The sequence below is a fragment of the Coregonus clupeaformis genome, chromosome 1, assembly GCF_020615455.1.
Source record: "Coregonus clupeaformis isolate EN_2021a chromosome 1, ASM2061545v1, whole genome shotgun sequence".
Lineage (NCBI taxonomy): Eukaryota > Metazoa > Chordata > Actinopteri > Salmoniformes > Salmonidae > Coregonus > Coregonus clupeaformis.
The window spans coordinates 43,906,412-43,931,981 of NC_059192.1; the positions used below are offsets into that span (position 1 = coordinate 43,906,412).

General features: G+C 42.9%; 1 protein-coding gene across 2 annotated transcripts in view; it reads left to right on the forward strand.

The window, feature by feature from the left end:
- The window catches only part of LOC121569188 (DNA nucleotidylexotransferase), a 221,706-nt gene that overhangs the window by 25,207 nt on the left and 170,929 nt on the right, over nucleotides 1-25,570 (forward strand). The window lies entirely within an intron of this gene.

Sequence of the window (25,570 nt, forward strand, 5' to 3'; positions counted from 1 at the left end):
AGAACTCCTGCATCATCTTGTCACAAGAGGATTTGTTCTGGTTGCTGTAGCAATCCGGCAACCACGACAACGGATGTTGCACAGCCGCAGATACTTTTTTCATGTCTGTGCGACAAGGAAACTGACAGTCGCAGCGACGGTCTACAGACATTCCACAGGAATGACCAGCGACACTTGTTGCATTCTAATTGTCTACAGACGTGTCGTTAGACCAAGTATAAACTAGCCTTAATACTGCAGTTTGCCATTGCTTTGTGTGCGGTAACGTTTAGCTACACAATAACAATGCCGCCTTCTCACAAACATTTGTATTAAAAAATAAGTTTTCAGATAAATCTCGCTAACAGTATTTAATACTCTCTGCCAGTGTGTAATTTAGTCTTTATGATCACTGTGAGGGCTGTTTTGCTGACAGTTCAAGGTGATCGAAAGCACTTCAAAAAAAGTTAAAGTTCCTCAAATATCAGAAGCCTCCTTCCTAAGTTTGAGTTATTCACTGCGTTAGCACACTCCGCCAACCCTGATGTTCTAGCAGTGTCTGAATCCTGGCTTAGGAAGGCCCCAACTATAACATTTTCCGTCTAGATAGAACTGCCAAAGGGGGTGGAGTTGCAATCTACTGTAGAGATAGCCTGCAGAGCTCTATCATACTATCCAGGTCTGTGCCCAAACAGTTTGAGCTTCTACTTCTAAAAATCCACCTTTCCAGAAATAAATCTCTCACTGTTGCCGCTTGCTACAGACCCCCCTCAGCCCCCAGCTGTGCCCTGGACTCCATATGTGAATTGATTGCCCCCCATCTATCCTCAGAGTTCGTACTGCTTGGTGACCTTGTCGTATCGAGTGAGTGGTGGCAATTATTGCTGATGAACAAAGGAGTCCGCTCATACTGAAAGTTGATCATAAGGTTTATTCAGATCACAAGCTTTAGCATAAGTGACAGGTGACATGACACCTGGAGAGCGACGCCTCAGAATGGCTGCTCTGCCCTTTCTGTAGTCTAGCCCCTATTTATAAACAATGCAAAAAGATGCTCCCTCTTCTGGCCAATCACCAGTCTCCCCTGTCTACAACACACTTCCTGTCTGTTGTATGTGGCGTTACACTAAAACATTCCCTTTTGATACTAACATAAACAACCTTCCATTTCTTCATGAAAAACTATTAACACCATCATAATCTCAATACACTACAACCTAAATTGGGATATGCTTAACACCCCGGCCATCCTACAATCTAAACTAGATGCCCTCAATCTCACACAAATTATCAACGAACCTACCAGGTACAACCCTAAATCCGTAAACATGGGTACCCTCATAGATATCATCCTGACTAACTTACCCTCTAAATACACCTCCGCTGTCTTCAACCAGGATCTCAGCGATCACTGCCTCATTGCCTGCGTCTGTAACGGGTCCGCGGTCAAACGACCACCCCTCATCACTGTCAAACGCTCCCAAAAACACTTCAGCGAGCAGGCCTTCCTAATTGACCTGGCCCAGGTATCCTGGATGGATATAGATCTCATTCCGTCAGTAGAGGATGCCTGGTTGTTCTTTAAAAGTAATTTCCTCTCAATCTTAAATAAACATGCCCCATTCAAAAAATACAGAACTAAGAACAGATATAGCCCCTGGTTCTCCTCAGACTTGACTGCCCTTGACCAGCACAAAAACATCCTGTGGCGTACTGCATTAGCATCAAATAGCCCCCGCGATATGCAACTTTTCAGGGAAGTTAGGAACCAATATACACAAGCAGTTAGGAAAGCAAAGGCTAACTTTTTCAAACAGAAATTTGCATCCTGTAGCACTAACTCCAAAAAGTTTTGGGACACTGTAAAGTCCATGGAAAATAAGAGCACTTCCTCCCAGCTGCCCACTGCACTGAGGCTAGGAAACACTATCACCACCGATAAATCTACAATAATCGAGAATTTCAACAAGCATTTTGCTACGGCTGGCCATGCTTTCCACCTGGCTACCACTACCCCGGCCACCAGCTCTGCACCCTCCGCTGCAACTTGCCCATGCCCCCCCCGCTTCTCCTTCACACAAATCCAGACAGCTGATGTTCTGAAAGAGCTGCAAAATCTGGACCCCTACAAATCATCTGGGCTAGACAATCTGGACCCTTTCTTTCTAAAACTAGCCGCCGAAATTGTCGCAACCCCTATTACTAGCCTGTTCAATCTCTCTTTCGTAATGTCTGAGATCCCCAGAGATTGGAAAGCTGCCGCGGTCATCCCCCTCTTCAAAGGGGGTGACACTCTAGATCCAAACTGTTACAGACCCCTATCCATCCTGCCCTGCCTTTCAAAAGTTTTTGAAAGCGAAGTCAACAAACAGATCACCGACCATTTCGAATCCCACCGTACCTTCTCCGCTATGCAATCCGGTTTCCGAGCTGGTCATGGGTGCACTTCAGCCACGCTCAAGGTCCTAAACGATATTATAACCGCGATCGATAATAGACAGTACTGTGCAGCCGTTTTCATTGACTTGGCCAAGGCTTTCGACTGTGTCAACCACCGCATTCTTATTGGCAGACTAAATAGCCTTGGTTTCTCAAATGACTGCCTCGCCTGGTTCACCAACTACTTCTCAGATAGAGTTCAATGTGTCAAATCGGAGGGCCTGTTGTCTGGACCTATGGCAGTCTCTATGGGGGTGCCACAGGGTTCAATTCTTGGGCCGACTCTTTTCTCTGTGTATATCAATGACGTCACTCTTGCTGCTGGTGACTCTCAGATCCACCTCTACGCAGACGACACCATTTTGTATACATCTGGCCCTTCATTGGACACTGTGTTAACAAACCTCCAAACGAGCTTCAATGCCATACAACACTCCTTCAGTAGCCTCCAACTGCTCTTAAACACTAGTAAAACTAAATGCATGCTCTTCAACCGAACGCTGCTTGCACCCGCCCACCCGACTAGAATCACTACTCTCGACGGGTCTGACCTAGAGTATGTGGACAACTACAAATATCTAGGTGTCTGGTTAGACTGTAAACTCTCCTTCCAGACTCACATTAAGAATCTCCAATCCAAAGTTAAATCTAGAATCGGTTTCCTATTTCGCAACAAAGCCTCCTTTACTCATGCTGCCAAACATGCCCTCGTAAAACTGACTATCCTACCGATCCTTGACTTCGGCGATGTCATTTACAAAATAGCCTCCAACACTCTACTCAGCAAATTGGATGTAGTCTATCACAGTGCCATCCATTTTGTCTCCAAAAGCCCCATATACTACCCACCACTGTGACCTGTACGCTCTTGTTGGCTGGTCCTCACTACATATTCGTCGCCAAACCCACTGGCTCCAGGCCATCTATAAATCACTGCTAGGCAAATCCCCGCCTTATCTTAGCTCATTGGTCACCATAGCAACACCCACCCGTAGTCTGCGCTCCAGCAGGTATATCTCACTGGTCATCCCCAAAGCCAACACCTCCTTTGGCCGCCATTCCTTCCAGTTCTCTGCTGCCAATGACTGGAACAAATTGCAAAAATCTCTGAAGCTGGAGACACTTATCTCCCTCACTAACTTTAAGCATCAGTTGTCAGAGCACCTTACCGATCACTGCACCTGTACACAGCCCATCTGAAATTAGCCCGCCCAACTACCTCATCCCTATATTGTTATTTATTTTGCTCATTTGTACCCCAGTATCTCTATTTGCACATCATCTCTTGCACATCTATCATTCCAGTGTTAATACTAATTGTAATTATTTTGCACTATAGCCTATTTATTGCCTTACCTCCATAACTTGCTACATTTGCACACACTGTATATATATGTATTTCTGTTGTATTTTTGACTTTGTTTTGTTTTACCCCATATGTAACTCTGTGTTGTTGTTTTTATCGCACTGCTTTGCTTTATCTTGGCCAGGTCGCAGTTGTAAATGAGAACTTGTTCTCAACTGGTTTACCTGGTTAAATAAAGGTGAAAAAAAAAAAAAAAAACTTGGAGTTAGGGAATACTTGAGAGATGCTGTATGGAAGCATAGTGTATCTGACTACCGCTGATCCGATCTCAAACTTCCATTGGGGCTTTGTGTGTAGGAGGTTGGTGGCTTGGTGATGAAGAGTTCCTCCATGCCTTATTAAGCAGAGCTTACTGGGAGCCTATGGAGACATCTGTTTCATAATGACTTTCACTTCTCCCTGACTGACTACACACACACACACACACACACACACACACACACACACACACACACACACACACTTGCCACATGGGAGTGGTGCTCGGTTCCCCTTCCCCTGTTCCTTTCCACAGCATTAGCTATGTAATCACCAGTCTCTCTTCACTCCTCATCAGGCTGATGATTCACTCATTATTCCACTTCAACATACATCACTCACAAGTGTTATTTGTGCTAATGAATGTCAGTTCAACCTGTGGCTGTGGAGATGAGATATAAGTAATTAAACTAAATCCTAATATCCTGGGAGCACTAGGGTTAAAGACCAGGGATGTCTGGTGAAATATCAAAGAGCATGATTGAACTACAGCACATGGGAGGTTTCTCTGCAAGGAGGAACACATCTAAAAAGTGTGGAGATGTACAGTGTGGTCCGGAATTATTGACACCCTTGATAAACATGAGGAAAAATTACTTCAAATACTGAGCTATATTGTATGCTCCAAAAAATTGGCAATTATATTTTTTATACTGAAACAAAAAGGTAGGGGTCAAAATTATTGACACCCCTGTTTTCAATACCTTTCAATACCTCATTTTGCGAGGATAACTGTGTTGAGTGTGATAGAAGGAGTCAGGCACAGGAGGGTAAATCACAGAATACAGAGTTTATTCCGTCGTACACAAATGCGCTGGATAGCGACACACGAAAACAGGCACATGGGAAACTATCTACCCTGGCAATACACGGTACGGGAATCTCCAACAATATACAGGCACAGGGGAAATATCTACCCCGGCAACACAAAGGGAGAGTAGCTCCCCCGAGCTACACTACTCTCACAAATAACAATCACCCACAAGGACAAGGGGGGCAGAGGGAACACTTATACACAGACTAATGAGGGGATAAGAACCAGGTGTGTGTAATTGACAAGACAAGACAAATGGAATGATCATATATGGAGTGGCAGTGGCTAGTAAGCCGGTGACGACGAACGCCGAAGCCTGCCCGAACAAGGAGGGGAGGCAGCCTCGGCGGAAGTTGTGACAATAACGGCACTGAGCCTTTTTCTAAAATCTTGAATGAGTTGGAGATCACATTGGGAGGGATCTTAGACCATTCCTCTATACATAATCCTTCCAGATCCGTGATATCCTTCGTCTGCGCTTATGGACTGCCCTCTTCAATTCAAACCAAAGGTTTTCAATGGGTTTTAAATCCGGAGACTGATATGGCCATTGCAAAATGTTGATTTTGTGTTCAATTAACAATGTCTTTGTGGATTTTGATGTGTGCTTGGGGTTATTGTCTTGCTGGAAAATCCACCAGCGGCCAAGTTTCAGCCTACTGGCATAGAAAAACAGGTTTTTGGCTAAAATATCCTGGTACTGGGTAAAGTTCATGATGCAGAAGAATAATGAAAAAAGATAGCTAATTGAAATCATACATTGAAATCATACATTAAAAGTATCTTTATAAAAGTGTGTCTTCAGCAAAGATTTAAAAAGAGCCACTGAATCTGCAAGCCTGATCTCCTCTGGCAGACCATTCCAAAGTCTAGGGGCCCTAATGGCAAATGACCTGTCTCCTTTCATTTTCAACCTAGACTTTGGAATGGTCAACAGTGCCATGCCAGAGGATCTCAGGCTGCTTCTTGGCTTGTAGGGAGATAAAATATCAGAGATATAGGATGGGGCTAAACCAAGCCTAGTCTTAAACGTGATTAATCATTTTTTAAAATCTATTCTAAAAGTGACTGGTAGCCAGTGTAAAGAAGCTAAAAAAGCCAAGCTGCAGCATTTGGAATTAACTGTAGATGATGGAGGGATTTCTGACTGAGACATGAATACAAAGAGTTACAGCAATCTAGGCATGAGGAAATAAAAGCATGTATACCTTTTTCCAGATCAGTGACTGAAATAAAATATTTGACTCTATTTCTTAGATGACAAAAGGGATAGTGAATAGGTGCTGGGGACGATACTGAACCACCCATGCTCAATGAGAAAATCTGCCACATAGATATGATCTGAACCAGTCGAGGGCAACTCCTGAGATTCCCACCCCCCTCTCCAGCCGGTCAACAAAGATATTATGATCAATAGTATCAAAAGCGGCACTGAGATCCAAAATAACTATAATAATATATATAATATGCCATTTAGCAGACGCTTTTATCCAAAGCGACTTACAGTCATGCGTGCATACATTTTTTGTGTATGGGTGGTCCCGGGGATCGAACCCACTACCTTGGCGTTACAAGCGCCGCTGAGCTACAAAGGACCACAACTAGAATAGAGCATTCACCGGCATCCTCAGCAACCACAAGATCATTACTGACTTTCAATAAAGCAGTTTCCGTTGTGTGAAGTGAGCGGAAGCCTGATTGGAATTTTTCAAATAAGTTGTTCATACTCAAATAAGCCACCAATTGTTTGAAAACAACTGTTTCTAAAATCTTGGATAAAAAAAGGAAGTTTAGAGAGAGGTCTATAATTGCTCACTGAAGAGGGGTCAAGATTGTGCATTTTAAGAAGAGGTTGGACCAGAGCAGTTTTAAAATAGGCTGGAAAGGAGCCAGAGGTCAATCAGCTATTTACAATAGACAGTATGTTGGGGCCAACAGTAGACATAACCTCTTTTAGTAGTCTAGTAGAGTATGGAAAACCGTTTTAACATACAGGTACATTAATTGAATTGTTTATATCATTTAAAAAAAAGTTTCCTATCAATAATGCAATTTTCAATATCAGTAATCCACATTTTTATAGCAAATACTGATATAAAAAATTCAAAATGTTGATATAAAATGTTAATGATCAATAGTTATAACTTTTTATATCAATTATTCCCCATAAGATTCAATAGAGAAACACATTTTTGAAATCGATAATTAAATTTTTTATATCAATAATTGACTATGCATAAATTAGCATATATTTAGCATTATTAAGACTTAAACCAATGAGCTTCTAGTGCCTTGAATGTCAATGAAGAGGAGGGTGCCAAGAGACAGTTTTCACATTTTGTTGCCTTAAAATGGAATCTAAAAATTGATTACTTTGGATTTTTTCCTACCGATGTACATAACCTACTCCACATTTCTTAGGTTTCAGTTAGAATGAAAATATTAATGTAATAGAATCATTGCATATGAACAACTTATAATTTAGAGATCTTACGTTTAAGAAACCGATCTTGACATGGTATTCAGGGGAGTTAGAGGAATATAAATTAGGTTAATTACATTAACCGCACTACGGGACATAATATGCTTTCCATGTCCTCTGTTGCTAATTATGACAGGGAGGTCTCGATCACTACCAGACCAAGACCGTCAGTGTCTAAAACAGTTCACAGTTGCTGAAAATAGGGTGAATCCCATCTCTTTTAAAGATTGCTGGTTGCTCCCAGCAGCAAGTCAAAATTGTCGCAAAAGGAGACCTTCTTGTTGCTTCAAAGTTCCTTTAGGTACCTGTTTAGGGCAATGAGGCGGCTGAAACATTCGAACCCCTTCGATAGCATGGGAGGGGGCCAGAGATAATTATTTTCTTCCCTGTGTTAACGAGAGTGTTTAAAATAATTTTGTATTCCTCCCTCAGTTCCTCAGATTGCCTAAAGCAAAGGTCGTTAAAACCTACGTGAGTGATAATGGTGCCAATATTAGAGTAGTTGCTGGTGGGTCACGTAGACAAACATGCATGAGCCGGTGGGAAAGCCGCTCTGTTGGCCTACATTCCTGTAAGTGATTCTACTAGACCAGGAGTCGGCAACCTTTTTCATGTGGAGTAAGTAAGTAGCCTTGCACGAGCCTTGCATGCTGAAAAAGACTGCATACATTTACATTTACATTTTCGTCATTTAGCGACTTACAAATTGGTGCATTCACCTTATGATAGCCAGTGGGACAACCACTTTACAATATATATATACAAAACATGTTATATTTATTTTTTTTTGGGGGGGGGGGGGGGGGAGGGTAGAAGGATTACTTTTATCCTATCCCAGGTATTCCTTAAAGAGGTGGGGTTTCAAGTGTCTCCGGAAGGTGGTCAGTGACTCCGCTGTCCTGGCGTCGTGAGGGAGCTTGTTCCACCATTGGGGTGCCAGAGCAGCGAACAGTTTTGACTGGGCTGAGCGGGAACTGTGCTTCTGTAGAGGTAGGGGGGCCAGCAGGCCAGAGGTGGATGAACGCAATGCCCTCGTTTGGGTGTAGGGACTGATCAGAGCCTGAAGGTATGGAGGTGCCGTTCCCCTCACAGCTCCGTTGGCAAGCACCATGGTCTTGTAGCAGATGCGGGCTTCAACTGGAAGCCAGTGGAGTGTGCGGAGGAGCGGGGTGATGTGAGAGAACTTGGGAAGGTTGAACACCAGACGGGCTGCAGCATTCTGGATCAGTTGTAGGGGTTTAATGGCACAGGCAGGGAGCCCAGCCAACAGCAAGTTGCAGTAATCCAGATGGGAGATGACAAGTGCCTGGATTAGGACCTGTGCCGCTTCCTGTGTAAGGTAGGGTCATACTCTGCGAATGTTGTAGAGCATGAACCTACAGGATCAGGTCACCGCTTTGATGTTAGCCGGAAAACGACAGGGTGTTGTCCAGGGTCACGCCAAGGTTCTTTGCACTCTGGGAGGAGGACACAACGGAGTTGTCAACCGTGATGGCGAGATCATGGAGCGGGCAGTCCTTCCCCGAGAGGTTCAGCTTGAGGTGGTGATCCGTCATCCACACTGATATGTCTGCCAGACATGCAGAGCTGCGATTCGCCACCTGGTTATCAGAAGGGGGAAAGGAGAAGATGAATTGTGTGTCGTCTGCGTAGCAATGATAGGAGAGGCCATGTGAGGATATGACAGAGCCAAGTGACTTTGTGTATAGAGAGAATAGGTTGAGGGCCTAGAACTGAGCCCTGGGGGACACCAGTGGTGAGAGCACGTGGTGCAGAGACAGATTCTCGCCACGCCACTTGGTAGGAGCGACCGGTCAGGTAGGACGCAATCCAAGAGTGAGCCGCGCCGGAGATGCCCAGCTCGTAGAGGGTGGAGAGGAGGATCTGATGGTTCACAGTATCAAAGGCAGCAGACAGGTCTAGAAGGACAAGAGCAGAGGAGAGAGAGTTAGCTTTAGCAGTGCGGAGAGCCTCCGTGACACAGAGAAGAGCAGTCTCAGTTGAATGACCAGTCTTGAAACCTGACTGGTTTGGATCAAGAAGGTCATTCTGAGAGAGATAGCAAGAGAGTTGGCTAAAGACGGCACGCTCAAGAGTTTTGGAGAGAAAAGAAAGAAGGGATACTGGTCTGTAGTTGTTGAGTGTGTTGACCAGCACAGTCTAGCTGGTTAGGCTGTCTGACTTCCTGGTCAAGCTGGTGATGCTGGTGACCAGCTCATGCTGGTTTGCTGGTGAAACTGGTATGCTGGTGACCAGCTCATGCTGGTTTGCTGGTGAAGCTGGTATGCTGGTGACCAAGCTGGTACATGCTGGTCTATGCTGGTTCAGCATGGTCTAGCTGGTCAAGCTGGTCTGACCAGCATGGTGTAACTGTAAAAACCACGCCCATCATTATCATATTTCCCAGCATGCTCTATTGCAGTATGATTTTTAGAGTAGTTTGTTTCAATATCAGTGTTTTTACATGTACATTGAATGATTAATTTAGTTTAGTTTATTTGTACAAATAGAAAAACAGCATGTGCAGGAGGGGAAAAAAGGCCAAAAGGGCTTGTCAAGTAACCCCCCCTTCATGGTCATAAATCACACAGATTCACCATTGTGGACAAACAAACAAACTATTAAATAAAAACCAGATGCAAAATAGAGAAATAGAAAAGGAATAGAAAATCTAAACAGAAAGTCAAGCTACTGTGGTTGTAGAACTGTGATGGACAGTAGGTGCCTCTTTAAAAAAAAATCAAACAACGACAGGGATAGCTTGGCAAAATCAGGTGGGATCATAGGGCCTCTATAGGTAATTGAAAATTGAAAATTGGTTGTTCTTGAATATGGTTGACGTAGCTGTTTCTTGTTGAATAATTATGGAATTCATACTGTATGTGGCTGTAAAATAGCTTTTTGAAGAAATAGGGTAATACAGTGAGGGGAAAAAAGTATTTGATCCCCTGCTGATTTTGAACGTTTGCCCACTGACAAAGACATGATCAGTCTATAATTTTAATGGTAGGTTTATTTGAACAGTGAGTGACAGAATAACAACAACAAAAATCCAGAAAAACGCATGTCAAAAATGTTATAAATTGATTAGCATTTTAATGAGGGAAATAAGTATTTGACCCCTCTGCAAAACATGACTTAGTACTTGGTGGAAAAACCCTTGTTGGCAATCACAGAGGTCAGACGTTTCTTGTAGTTGGCCACCAGGTTTGCACACATCTCAGGAGGGATTTTGTTCCACTCTTTGCAGATCTTTTCCAAATCATTAAGGTTTCGAGGCTGATGTTTGGCAACTCGAACCTTCAGCTCCCTCCACAGATTTTCTATGGGATTAAGGTCTGGAGACTGACTAGGCCACTCCAGGACCTTAATGTGCTTCTTCTTGAGCCACTCCTTTGTTGCCTTGGCCGTGTGTTTTGGGTCATTGTCATGCTGGAATACCCATCCACAACCCATTTTTAATGCCCTGGCTGAGGGAAGGAGCTTTTCACCCAAGATTTAACGGTACATGGCCCCGTCCATCATCCCTTTGATGCGGTGAAGTTGTCCTGTCCCCTTAGCAGGAAAAAAAAACCCCAAAGCATAATGTTTCCACCTCCATGTTTGACGGTGGGGATGGTGTTCTTGGGGTCATAGGCAGCATTCCTCCTCCTCCAAACACGGCGAGTTGAGTTGATGCCAAAGAGCTCCATTTTGGTCTCTTCTGACCACAAGACTTTCACCCAGTTCTCCTCTGAATCAGTCAGATGTTCATTGGCAAACTTCAGACGGCCCTGTATATGTGCTTTCTTGAGCAGGGGGACCTTGCGGGCGCTGCAGGATTTCAGTCCTTCACGGCGTAGTGTGTTGCCAATTGTTTTCTTGGTGACTATGGTCCCAGCTGCCTTGAGATCATTGACAAGATCCTCCCGTGTAGTTCTGGGCTGATTCCTCACTGTTCTCATGATCATTGCAACTCCACGAGGTGAGATCCTGCATGGAGCCCCAGGCCGAGGGAGATTGACAGTTATTTTGTGTTTCTTCCATTTGCGAATAATTGCACCAACTGTTGTCACCTTCTCACCAAGCTGCTTGGCGATGGTCTTGTAGCCCATTCCAGCCTTGTGTAGGTCTACAAACTTGTCCCTGACATCCTTGGAGAGCTCTTTGGTCTTGGCCATGGTGGAGAGTTTGGAATCTGATTGATTGCTTGCTTCTGTGGACAGGTGTCTTTTATACAGGTAACAAACTGAGATTAGGAGCACTCCCTTTAAGAGTGTGCTCCTAATCTCAGCTCGTTACCTGTATAAAAGACACCTGGGAGCCAGAAATCTTTCTGATAGAGAGGGGGTCAAATACTTATTTCCCTCATTAAAATGAAAATCAATTTATAACATTTTTGAAATGCGTTTTTCTGGATTTTTTTGTTGTTATTCTGTCTCTCACTGTTCAAATAACCCTACCATTAAAATTATAGACTGATCATTTCTTTGTCAGTGGTCAAACGAACAAAATCAGCAGGGGATCAAATACTTTTTTCCCTCACTGTAAGTGATTTAAAGTGACATAAAAATTGAGCTACTTTAAAAATAATTAATTTGAAAAATATTCAGGAGTCCAATTTTCTTTTTTACAGTGGTGCAGAATGGTCTCTAAAACCGGCAAATTATATTATTCTTACAGAGCGTTTCTGCAGGCGATAGATTGATAGTAGTTTGGTATGGTGTGTGCTGGCCCATATAATGTTACAGTAACTGATGAATGGGAAGATCATTGTGTAATAGAGACTGAGAGCAGTGCTGCTGTTTAGGAGATATCTAATTTTGCCAAGTATCACCGTATGTTTGGCAATCTTCGAGGTTATTGTCTTTTGTGTGGTTTCCATGACAATTCATCATCAATCAGAACATCAAGAAAGCGGGTTGTACAGGCATGATCATCAGGTACGTATATTATCAATATAGATGCCTATATAATCTGTTTTGTATTACTTTGTTTTTGGACCAAATAATAAAACATTATTTATTTTTTTGATTCAGTGACAATTTGTTTATTGGACCTGACCTCAACTTCCCTCAATATGCTGTGCTGCAGGATGACACACACTCTTAAGTGCTGTCATGCACAGCAAAAAACATTGGTAGGGCAATTTAAAATATGTTGAAATTTTTTGCCTAATACTTCAGTTTTTTTCTCCAAAATTCTTGGTTTTGTTTTTCCAGGTTTCAGATTTTTTCCCCCCATGTTTTTTCTGGTTTATCAAAGTTTCCACACAAAATTTGATTTTCTGTGTTCACAACAATGCTTAAACCACCTCAGGGGATGACTTTTGAGGTCTGAGAAAAATCTAAGAAACTTTTTTTTGTGTAGTTGCCCTTTAATTCAGTGAGCATGCCCTGCACTGTTGTTTGGTTAGCGTGTTTTCTGTAGTGCAGTAAGCGCACATGTGATGTGATTTGGCCACCAATGGAATGGGTGGAGTAAAAGGCCACCAACACTGCGTATTATTCAGAGCCCCATGAAATGACACCATATATACTGTACAGTCGTGGTCAAAAGTTTTGAGAATGACACCAGCATTGGTCTTAACAAAGTTCGCTGCTTCAGTGTTATGAGATATTTTTGTCAGATGTTACTATGATATACTGAAGTATAATTACAAGCATTCCATAAGTGTCAAAGGCTTTTATTGACAATTACATTAATGCAAAGAGTCAATATTTGCAGTGTTGACCCTTCTTTTTCAAGACCTCTGCAATCCGCCCTGGCATGCTGTCAATTAACTTCTGCGCCACATCCTGACTGATGGCAGCCCATTCTTGCATAATCAATGCTTGGAGTTTGTCAGAATTTGTGGGGTTTTGTTTATCCACCCGCCTCTTGAGGATCAAACACAAGTTCTCAATGGGATTAAGGTCTGGGGAGTATCCTGGCCATGGACCCAAAGTTTTGATGTTTTGTTCCCCGAGCCACTTTATCACTTTTGCCTTATGGCAAGGTGCTCCATCATGCTGGAAAAGGCATTGGTCGTTCCCATACTGTTCTTGGATGGTTGGGAGAAGTTGCTCTCGGAGGATGTGTTGGTACCATTCTTTATTCATGGCTGTGTTCTTAGGCAAAATTGTGAGTGAGCCCACTCCCTTGGCTGAGAAGCAACCCCACACATGAATGGTCTCAGTATGCTTTACTGCTGGCATGACACAGGACTGATGGTAGCGCTCACCTTGTCTTCTCCGGACAAGGTGTTTTCCGGATGCCCCAAACAATCGGAAAGGGGATTCATCAGAGAAAATGACTTTACCCCAGTCCTCAGCAGTCCAATCCCTGTACCTTTTGCAGAATATCAGTCTGTCCCTGATGTGGCTTCTTTGCTGCCCTTCTTGACACCAGGCCATCCTCCAAAAGTCTTCGCCTCACTGTGCGTGCAGATGCACTCACACCTGCCTGCTGCCATTCCTGAGCAAGCTCTGCACTGGTGGTGCCCCGATCCCGCAGCTGAATCTACTTTAGGAGACGGTCCTGGCGCTTGCTGGACATTCTTGGGCGCCCTGAAGCCTTCTTCACAACAATTGAACCTCTCTCCTTGAAGTTCTTGATGATCTGATAAATGGTTGATTTAGGTGCAATCTTACTAGCAGCAATATCCTTGCCTGTGAAGCCCTTTTTGTGCAAAGCAATGATGACGGCACGTGTTTCCTTGCAGGTAACCATGGTTAACAGAGGAAGAACAATGATTTCAAGCACCACCCTCCTTTTAAAGCTTCCAGTCTGTTATTCTTACTCAATCAGCTTGACAGAGTGATCTCCAGCCTTGTCCTCGTCAACACTCTCACCTGTGTTAACGAGAGAATCACTGACATGATGTCAGCTGGTCCTTTTGTGGCAGGGCTGAAATACAGTGGAAATGTTTTTTGGGGGATTAAGTTCATTTTCATGGCAAAGAGGGACTTTGCAATTAATTGCAATTCATCTGATCACGCTTCATGACATTCTGGAGTATATGCAAATTGCCATCATCAAAACTGAGGCAGCAGACTTTGTGAAAATTAAAACTTAAAACCTACTGAGTATTCCCTACAGTGCTTTTACTGCGGCAACCAGAATAGTTATTGCTTTAAGCCAATATGTATTCCATATACAGTGATTCGCATTGGGGGCATTTATAAGCGCTTATAAAGGAAATGTATGTTTTAAACATACCACTAATGGTTATTTGTTTTAGCTGTGATAATTCCCTAAGTGTTAATACATTTGTGTATTGTATTTTATTGCCTCTATGTTTGTGTTATGAATGACCAAAGGTGTCTGACTTTATAGTAAGTACAGTGTCATATGATACAAGGCATTTATGTATGTGCTATAAATTACCAAAGGGGTCTGACTTTAAATTAAGCACAGCGTCTTGCGATATAGTCTTTATGAAAATGTTATGAATAATCAAAGGTGTCTCACTTCACTAAGTAATACAGGACACTACATAAAGTGTCAATATATAGGCTATTAACATTCTGCTGATTGATGAAGGTTCTCTCATGATCCACAGGCTACTGTAGGGTCTGAGAGGTATTTAAATGGATTGATGGACCTGCAAAGCTTGCGTGTGTGTGTCAGAACCAAGATGATTTGGAGTAGTCCAACCTGAGACTACCGCACCAGGTATACCTCTTCTGTTCCCATGCTGGAAACCAGGGCTTGATTACAACCTGTTACAATAAGTATTTATCTTCTTAAAATTTGATTTGAAACTTAACCCTAACTAATGAAGGCCAAGTTTGATGCATTGGTCCCCCAGACCTTCCGTGCATTTGGGCGGAAGTGTCTGGGAACGAGATTAGTTATAATGTGACTCACTTTAGAGCGTATGCCATTCTTCAGCACAACATGTCACCCTTTATAAAGTGCATGTTTATATCATATTCGACATAGTGGGTTATGTCACATTTGACATTGGTGATTATGTCACACAGTTATGCCACATTTATGAACCCTTTATAAAGCATGACATACGGTTATAGATGCTTTATAATACATGTATGTAGTGCTTACGAAGGCATTATGAAGGCTTTATGAAGCTTTTATAAGCTAAACGTAATTTAAAGCAGGACCATGTGGGTCATTGTTTTAAATTACCGTATTTTCCGCACTATAAGGCGCACCGGATTATAAGGCGCACCTTCAATGAATGGCCTATTTTAGAACTGTTTTCATATATAGGGCGCACCGGATTATAAGGCGCATAGAATAGAAGATACTGCAGTCAAACGTTTGACTGGGGTTGCGTTATGCATCCACTAGATGGAGCTGTGCTAAAGGGAATGTCAACAAAACAGTCAGATAAAGTCAAACTTTATTAAGCGTTCTGACAACTCCGTTCACTCCCATGGTAACGTTGTTCAAACGTTAATGTGCATATTAACAATATCTCCCAGCCTTGCTCACTCTTCTCCCAAACGTGGAGGGGAACTTTTCCCTGATTCAGTAAACACGTAGTAAAAGAAACAGTCTGATACCACTAAATCAAAGCGTTAGTGCATAACTCAACATTGTTCAGTTACGTATAACACGTAAAGCTCACTTTTTCAGTTCATTCCCCGTCCACGAATCCCTCGAATTCTTCTTCTTCAGTGTCCGAATTGAACAGTTGGGCGACTACGGCATCCAACCTGCCCGGCTCCCTCTCATCATTATCTGAGTCAGTGTCGCTGCTGTTGCCTGGCAGTTCAGAGATTATTCCTGCCTTCGTGAAAGCTTGGACCACAGTTGAGACTGATATATCAGCCCAGGCATCCACGATCCATTGGCAGATAGTGGCGTAAGTCGCCCGGCGCTGTCTCCCCGTCTTGGTGAACGTGTGTTCGCCTTCTGTCATCCACTGCTCCCACGCAGCTCGCAGTCTAGCTTTGAACGCCCTGTTGACACCAATATCTAGCGGCTGGAGTTCTTTAGTTAATCCATCCGGAATTACGGCAAGCTCCGAATTAGTTTGCTTCACTTGTTTTTTGACAGCATCGGTGATATGGGCGCGCATGGAGTCGTAGATCAATAGGGACGGAGCTGTGTGGAAAAAGCCACCCGGTCTCTTGACGTAAATTTCTCTCAGCCACTCACTCATCTTTTCCTCATCCATCCATCCCTTCGGGCTAGCTTTGATGACGACGCCGGCTGGAAAGTTTTCTTTTGGCAAGGTCTTCCTCTTGAAAATAACCATGGGTGGAAGTTTCTGGCCATTAGCCTGGCAGGCGAGAACTACAGTAAAGGATGACTTCTCATTCCCTGTGGTGCGTACAGACACCGTACTGGTCCCCGTTTTCTCCACAGTGCGGTTCACGGGAATATCAAAGGTGAGTGGAACCTCGTCCATGTTGGTGATGTGCTCTGGCCGGATCTTCTTTTCAGTGATCTTCTTTTTGCAGTATGCGCGGAAAGTGACTAGCTTTTGTTGGTAATCTTTTGGCAGTTGCTGCGAGACGGTAGGTCGTGTGCGGATGGAGAGATTACGTATTTTCATAAAACGAAAGCACCAAGAAGGACCGCCTCGAAATTCATCGATGATCATGTCCCGTGCTAGCGCTGTTGCCTTCATTCGAATAGTGACTGTAGAGACACTTCTACTTGCTGCTCTCTGTTCAACAACCCACTGTTCGAGTTTGTCCTCTAACTGTGGCCATCTCGCTTTGTTCCCTCGGAAACTCTGTTTAGTCTTCTTTACTTGGCGCAGGTCATCTTCTTGCTTCCTCCACTTCCGTACCATTGATTCATTAATGTTGAATTCTCTCGCTGCTGCTCTATTCCCATATTCTACTGCGTGACCGACAGCCTTGAGCTTGAACTCTGCGTCGTAAGCGTGTCTCTTGAAAGGTGCCATTTTGGGGTCTTTATACACACACAAGTGGTGTGGGAATGTGAGTAAGCACAGTACCGGTGTTTACTGACTACGGTAGCCGTAATGCTGCAAGCGGTGTGGCTTTGTAGTTTACCAGTCGTACTGAAACATTTCATTATTATTAAATTGTTTTTATTGGTTTTTCATACTGAAACATTTTGACAGAGCGCCTTGAGCGCTGTGTACAACCAGTATGGATCAACCAATTAACCAATTAATCCATATATAAGGCGCTCCGGATTATAAGGCGCACTGTCATTTTTTTTGAAAATTAAAGGCTTTTAAGTGCGCCTTATAGTGTGGAAAATACGGTAAGCACTTTGATGCTGGCTTTGCTGGTCATCAGCATACCAGCATCAAAGTGTCCAAAACACAATGAAGGCTGGTCACCAGCAAATGCTGGTTTTTCAGCAGGAAGCTCACAGAAGCAGATCTCCTGTTTCTGTAGGGTGAGGCAGCTTGATGTACAAGTACACAGAACACTAGTCTATCGCAGGGACTTACCCCCAATCTATGTCCTTAATGCTGAGTGCCAAGCATAGACGCATCAGGTCCCATTTTTATAGTCTTTGATATGACTCGGCCTGGGATCGAACTTTCAACCTTCCAATCTCAGGGTTGATACTCTAACCACAAGGCCACTGAGTTGGTTCTTGTGGAGTGCCAATTAAAATGTATCCTACCATTTCTACCGATCTGCATGCCAGTCAGGCCGGTGTTATGGGTGGGCCTTAGGGGGCCTGGCCCTCCCTACCGTACCTCCTTGCCCATCCAAATAAAATATTTTATATTTATTGATAATGTATTTGACTGAGATGCACACCAACAGAAAGACGCATTAATCTCAGATAAAACATCCAAGCGAGAGAAACAGCGCCCATGTATCTGATGGTGTCTGGACAAAAAGAGTATGACATGTCAGAATTGTTTTCTGTAGGTGTCACTGAGTAGGCTGATACCCCATTTCATGTGTGCATAGTCCATAGGTTAGGCTGTACAGTGCAATTCAAAAACGCAATACTCACAATAGGCTGACTGGGAAGTTGATTTGTGTAAACTCTTAAAGTTGCAATATGTTACTCTTTGAGCGACCCGACCAAATTCACATACAGTGCCTTCAGAAAGTATTCATACCCCTTGACTTATTCCACATTTTGTTGTGTTACTGCCTGAACTCTTCTCACATTACCCCATAATGGCAACGGGAAAACATATTATTAGATTTTGTAGCAAATTTATTGAAAATGAAATACAGAAATATCTAATTCAAATAAGTATTCACACATAAGTTACATGTTAGAATCACCTTTGGCAGCGATTACAGCTGTGACTCTTTCTGGGTAAGTCCCTAAGAGCTTTGCAGAACGCGTCTCCTTCCTGAGCGGTATGACGGCTGAGTGGTCCCATGATGTTTATACTTGCATACTATTGTTTGTACAGATGAACTTGGTACCTTCAGGCATTTGGAAATTGCTTCCAAAGATGAACCAGATTTGTGGAGGTCCACAATGTCTTTTGATTTTCCCATGATGTCAAGCAAAGAGGCACTGAGTTTTAAGGTAAGCCTTGAAATACATCCACAGGTACACCTCCAATTGACTCAAATGATGTCAATTAGCCTTTCAGAAGCTTCTAAAGCCATGACATCATTTTCTGGAATTTCCCAAGCTGTTTAAAGGCACAGTCAACTTAGTGTATGTAAACTTCTGACCCACTGGAATTGTGATACAGTGAATTATAAGTGAAATAATCTGTTTGCAAACAATTGTTGGAAGAATTACTGGTGTCATGCACAAAGTAGATGTCCTAACCGACTTGCCAAAACTATAGTTTGTTAACAATAAATGTGTGGAGTGGTTAAAAAAATGAGTTTTAATGACTCCAACCTAAGTGTATGTAAACTTCCAACTTCAACTGTATTTGCACATTATACTTTTTAAAATTATTCAAGCTCTGTCAAGTTTGTTGTTGATGATTGCAAGACAGCCAAGTCATCTGATGCAGCACTCAATCACTCTCCTTCTTGGTAAAATAGCCCTTACACAGCCTGGAGGTGTTGGGTCATTGTCTTGTTGAAAAACAAATGATAGTCCCACTAAGCCCAAACCAGATGAGATGGCGTATCGCTGCAGAATGCTGTGGTAGCCATACTGGTTAAGTGTGCCTTGAATTCTAAATAAATCACAGACAGTGTCTCCAGCAAAGCACCCCCACACCACAACACCTCCTCCTCCATGCTTTACTTTTTTATTTATTATTTATTTATTTCACCTTTATTTAACCAGGTAAGCCAGTTGAGAACAAGTTCTCATTTACAACTGCGACCTGGCCAAGATAAAGCATAGCAGTGCGATAAAAACAACAACACAGAGTTACATATGGGGTAAAAAAAACATAAAGTCAAAAAATACAACAGAAAATATATATACAGTGTGTGCAAATGTAGCAAGTTATGGAGGTAAGGCAATAAATAGGCTATAGTGCAAAATAATTACAATTAGTATTAACAGTGGAATGCTATATGTTCAAGAGATTATGTGCAAATAGAGATACTGGGGTGCAAAAGAGCAAAATAAATAACAATATAGGGATGAGGTAGTTGGGTGGGCTAATTACGGTGGGAACTACACATGCATATATACAGCTGTGGAAAAAATTAAGAGACCACTGCAAAATTATCAGTTTCTCTGGTTTTACTATTTATAGGTATGTGTTTGGGTAAAAATAACATTTTTGTTTTATTCTATAAACTACTGACAACATTTCTCCCAGATTCCAAATAAAAATATTGTCATTTAGAGCATTTATTTGCAGAAAATGACAACTGGTCAAAATAACAAAAAATTATGCAAAGAAAATAAGTTCATGTTCATTTTTAAACAACAAAATACTAATGTTTTAACTTAGGAAGAGTTCAGAAATCAATATTTGGTGGAATAACCCTGATTTTCAATCACAGCTTTCATGCGTCTTGGCATGCTCTCCACCAGTCTTTCACATTGATGTTGGGTGACTTTATGCCACTCCTGGCGCAAAAATTCAAGCAGCTCGGCTTTGTTTGATGGCTTGTGACCATCCGTCTTCCTCTTGATCACATTCCAGAAGTTTTCAATGGGGTTCAGGTCTGAAGATTGGGCTAGCCATGACAGGGTTTTGATCTGGTGGTCCTCCATCCACACCTTGATTGACATGGCTGTGTGGCATGGCGCATTGTCCTGCTGGAAAAACCAATCCTCAGAGTTGGGGAACAATGTCAGAGCAAAAGGAAGCAAGTTTTCTTTCAGGACAACCTTGTACATGGCTTGATTCCATTAGCACTGTTTTTGCCATCCAGCTGGTCCTATTGCAAGAGGATAGGAATGACCACAGCAGTGGTTCTTATACTTTTCCTCTTTAAATAAGATTTGGTTCAGGCGATCACCTAATCAGTACCTAATTCAGTAGAATGAGGTGTGCCTGTGTTGGAATTCAACAGACACTGGAATGGAATGGCTGTCATACATGTAGAGATGCTGATTTAAGAACAATTTGCAGTGGTCTCTTAATTTTTTCCACCGCTGTATACACACACACACACACACTACTGTTCAAAAGTTTGGGGTCACTTAGAAATGTCCTTGTTTTCGAAAGAAAAGCAATTTTTTTGTCCATTAAAAGAACATCAAATTGATCAGAAATAGTGTAGACATTCTTTATGTTGTAAATGGCTATTGTAGCTGGAAACGGCTGATTTTTAATGGAATATCTACATAGGTGTACAGAGGCCCATTATCAGCAACCATCAGTCCTGTGTTCCAATGGCACGTTGTGTTTGCTAATCCAAGTTTATCATTTTAAAAGGCTAATTGATCATTAGAAAACACTTATGCAATTATGTTAGAACAGCTGAAAACTGTGTGCTGATTAAAGAAGCAATGCAACTGCCCTTCTTGAGAGTAGTTGAGTATCTGGAGCATCAGCAATTGTGGGTTCGGTTACAGGCTCAAAATGTCCAGAAACAAATAACTTTCTTCTGAAACTCATCAGTCTATTCTTGTTATGAGAAATGAAGGCTATTCCATGCGAGAAATTGCCAAGAACGGGTCCGCGGTCAAACGACCACATCTCATCACTGTCAAACGCTCCCTAAAACACTTTAGCGAGCAGGCCTTCCTAATTGACCTGGCCCAGGTATCCTGGATGGATATAGATCTCATTCCGTCAGTAGAGGATGCCTGGTTGTTCCTTAAAAGTAATTTCCTCTCAATCTTAAATAAACATGCCCCATTCAAAAAATACAGAACTAAGAACCGATATAGCCCCTGGTTCTCCTCAGACTTGACTGCCCTTGACCAGCACAAAAACATCCTGTGGCGTACTGCATTAGCATCAAATAGCCCCCGCGATATGCAACTTTTCAGGGAAGTTAGGAACCAATATACACAAGCAGTCAGGAAAGCAAAGGCAAACTTTTTCAAACAGAAATTTGCATCCTGTAGCACTAACTCCAAAAAGTTTTGGGACACTGTAAAGTCCATGGAGAATAAGAGCACTTCCTCCCAGTTGCCCACTGCACTGAGGCTAGGAAACACTATCACCACCGATAAATATACAATAATCGAGAATTTCAACAAGCATTTTGCTACAGCTGGCCATGCTTTCCATCTGGCTACCACTACCCCGGCCACCAACTCTGCACCCTCCGCTGAAACTTGCCCATGCCCCCCCGCTTCTCCTTCACACAAATTCAGACAGCTGACGTTTTGAAAGAGCTGCAAAATCTGGACCCCTACAAATCAGCTGGGCTAGACAATCAGGACCCTTTCTTTCTAAAACTAGCCGCGAAATTGTCGCAACCCCTATTACTAGTCTGTTCAACCTCTCTTTCATAACGTCTGAGATCCCCCAGAGATTGGAAAGCTGCCGCGGTCATCCCCCTCTTCAAAGGGGGTGACACTCTAGATCCAAACTGCTACAGACCTATATCCATCCTGCCCTGCCTTTCGAAAGTATTTGAAAGCCAAGTTAACAAACAGATCACCGACCATTTCGAATACCACCGTACCTTCTCCGCTATGCAATCCGGTTTCGAGCTGGTCATGGGTGCACTTCAGCCACGCTCAAGGTCCTAAACGATATTATAACCGCGATTGATAATAGACAGTACTGTGCAGCCGTCTTCATCGACCTGGCCAAGGCTTTCGACTCTGTCAACCACCGCATTCTTATTGGCAGACTAAATAGCCTTGGTTTCTCAAATGACTGCCTCGCCTGGTTCACCAACTACTTCTCAGATAGAGTTCAGTGTGTCAAATCGGAGGGCCTGTTGTCTGGACCTATGGCAGTCTCTATGGGGGTGCCACAGGGTTCAATTCTTGGGCCGACACTTTTCTCCGTGTATATCAATGATGTCGCTCTTGCTGCTGGTGCCTCTCAGATCCACCTCTACGCAGACGACACCATTTTGTATACATCTGGCCCTTCATTGGACACTGTGTTAACAAACCTCCAAACGAGCTTCAATGCCATACAACACTCCTTCAGTAGCCTCCAACTGCTCTTAAACACTAGTAAAACTAAATGCATGCTTTTCAATCGAACGCTGCTGGCACCCGCCCACCCGACTAGAATCACCACTCTTGACGGGTCTGACATAGAGTATGTGGACAACTACAAATACCTAGGTGTCTGGTTAGACTGTACACTCTCCTTCCAGACTCACATAAAGAATCTCCAATCCAAAGTTAAATCTAGAATCGGCTTCCTATTTCGCAACAAAGCCTCCTTCACTCATGCTGCCAAACATGCCCTCGTAAAACTGACTATCCTACCGATCCTTGACTTCGGCAATGTCATTTACAAAATAGCCTCCAACACTCTACTCAGCAAATTGGATGTAGTCTATCACAGTGCCATCCGTTTTGTCTCCAAAGCCCCATACGCTACCCACCACTGTGACCTGTACGCTCTTGTTGGCTGGTCCTCACTACATGTTCGTCGTCAAACCCACTGGCTCCAGGCCATCTATAAATCACTGCTAGGCAAATCCCCGCATTATCTTAGCTCATTGGTCACCATAGCAGCACCCACCCGTAGTCTGCGCTCCAGCAGGTATATCTCACTGGTCATTCCAAAAGCCAACACCTCCTTTGGCCGCCATTCCTTCCAGTTATCTGCTGCCAATGACTGGAACGAATTGCAAAAATCTCTGAAGCTGGAGACTCTTACCTCCCTCACTAACTTTAAGCATCAGTTGTCAGAGCACCTTACCGATCACTGCACCTGTACACAGCCCATCTGAAATTAGCCCACCCAACTACCTCATCCCTATATTGTTATTTATTTTGCTCTTTTGCACCCCAGTATCTCTATTTGCACATAATCTCTTGCACATCTAGCATTCCAGTGTTAATACTATTGTAATTATTTTGCACTATAGCCTATTTATTGCCTTACCTCCATAACTTGCTACATTTGCACACACTGTATATATATTTTCTGTTGTATTTTTGACTTTATGTTTTTTTACCCCATATGTAACTCTGTGTTGTTTTTATCGCACTGCTTTGCTTTATCTTGGCCAGGTCACAGTTGTAAATGAGAACTTGTTCTCAACTGGCTTACCTGGATAAATAAAGGTGAAATAAATAAAATAAAATAAAAATAAAAGGAACTGAAGATCTCGTACAATGCTGTGTACTACTCCCTTCACAGAACTGTCTCTAACCATGATAGAAAGAGGAGTGGGAGCAACTTTTATTGCTTCTTTAAATCATCACAACAGTTTTTAGCTGTGCTAACATAATTGCAAAAGTGTTTTCTAATGATCAATTAGCCTTTTAAAATGATAAACAGGGATTAGCAAACACCACGTGCCATTGGAAGACAGGACTGATGGTTCCTGATAATGGGCCTCTGTAAGCCTATGTAGATATTCCATAATAAAATCAGCAGTTTCCAGCTACAATAGCCATTTACAACATTAACAATGTCTACACTATATTTCTGATCAATTTGATGTTATTTTAATTGACAAAAAAATTGCTTTTCTTTCGAAAACAAGGACATTTCTAAGTGACCCCAAACTTTTGAACGGTAGTGTATATATAGTATATACAGTGCATTCAGAAAGTATTCAGACCCCTTGACTTTTTCCACATTTTGTTACGTTACAGCCTTATTCTAAAATGGATTAAATGTTTCTTTTCCCCTCAATCTACACACAATACCCCATAATGACGAAGCAAAAACAGGTTTTTAGAAATTTTAGCAAATGTATTATGAATAAAATATTGAAATATCATATTTACATAAGTATTCAGACCCTTTAATCACTACTTTGTTGAAGCACCTTTGGCAGCGTTTACAGCCTCAAGTCTTATTGGGTATGACGCTACAAGCTTGGCACACCTGTATTTGGGGAGTTTTTCCCATTCTTCTCTGCAGATCTCCTCAAGTTCTCTCAGGTTGGATGGGGAGCGTCGCTGTACAGCTATTTTCAGGTCTCTCCAGAGATGTTCCATCGGGTTCATGTCCGGACTCTGGCTGGGCCACTCAAGGACATTCAGAGACTTGTCCCGAAGCCACTCCTGCGTTGTCTTGGCTGTGTGCTCACGGTCATTGTCCTGTTGGAAGGTGAACCTTCACCCCAGTCGGAGGTCCTGAGCGCTCTGGGGCAGGTTTTCATCAAGGATCTCTCTGTACTTTGCTCCATTCCTCTTTCCTTTGATCCTGACTAGTCTCCCAGTCCCTGCCGCTGAAAAACATCCCCACAGCATGATGCTGACACCACCATGCTTCACCGTAGGGATGGTGCCAGGTTTCCTCCAGACGTGACACTTGGCATTCAGGCAAAATAGTTCAATCTTGGTTTCATCAGACCAGAGAATCTGGTTTCTCATGGTCTAACAGTCTTTAGGTGGCTTTTGGCAAACTCCAAGCAGGCTGTCATGTGCAATTTACTGAAGAGTGGCTTCCGTCTGTCCACTCTACAATAAAGGCCTAATTGGTGGAGGGCTGCAGAAATGTTTGTCCTTCTGGAAGGTTCTCTCATCTCCACAGAGGAACACTGTAGCTCTATCAGAGTGACCATTGGGTTCTTGGTCACCTCCCTGACCAAGGCCCTTCTCCCCCGATTGTTCAGTTTGGCCGGGCGGCCAGATCTAGGAAGAGTCTAAGCATACATGTTATTCAATTATTTCATCCAAACTGCTTGCGAGCGTCTGCGTACCGAGGCACTATAATAGAACTTGGTTTTTAGGAGCATATACCCACGTGGGTGATTGAAAGCTTAACTGAGGTCCACACTCCAGTCCAGTTGGTGGTGGTAATGCACCTTAAAGTTGGTTGCCAACTGCCATATAAAGTCCACAGAAGAAGAAGACTGAAGGA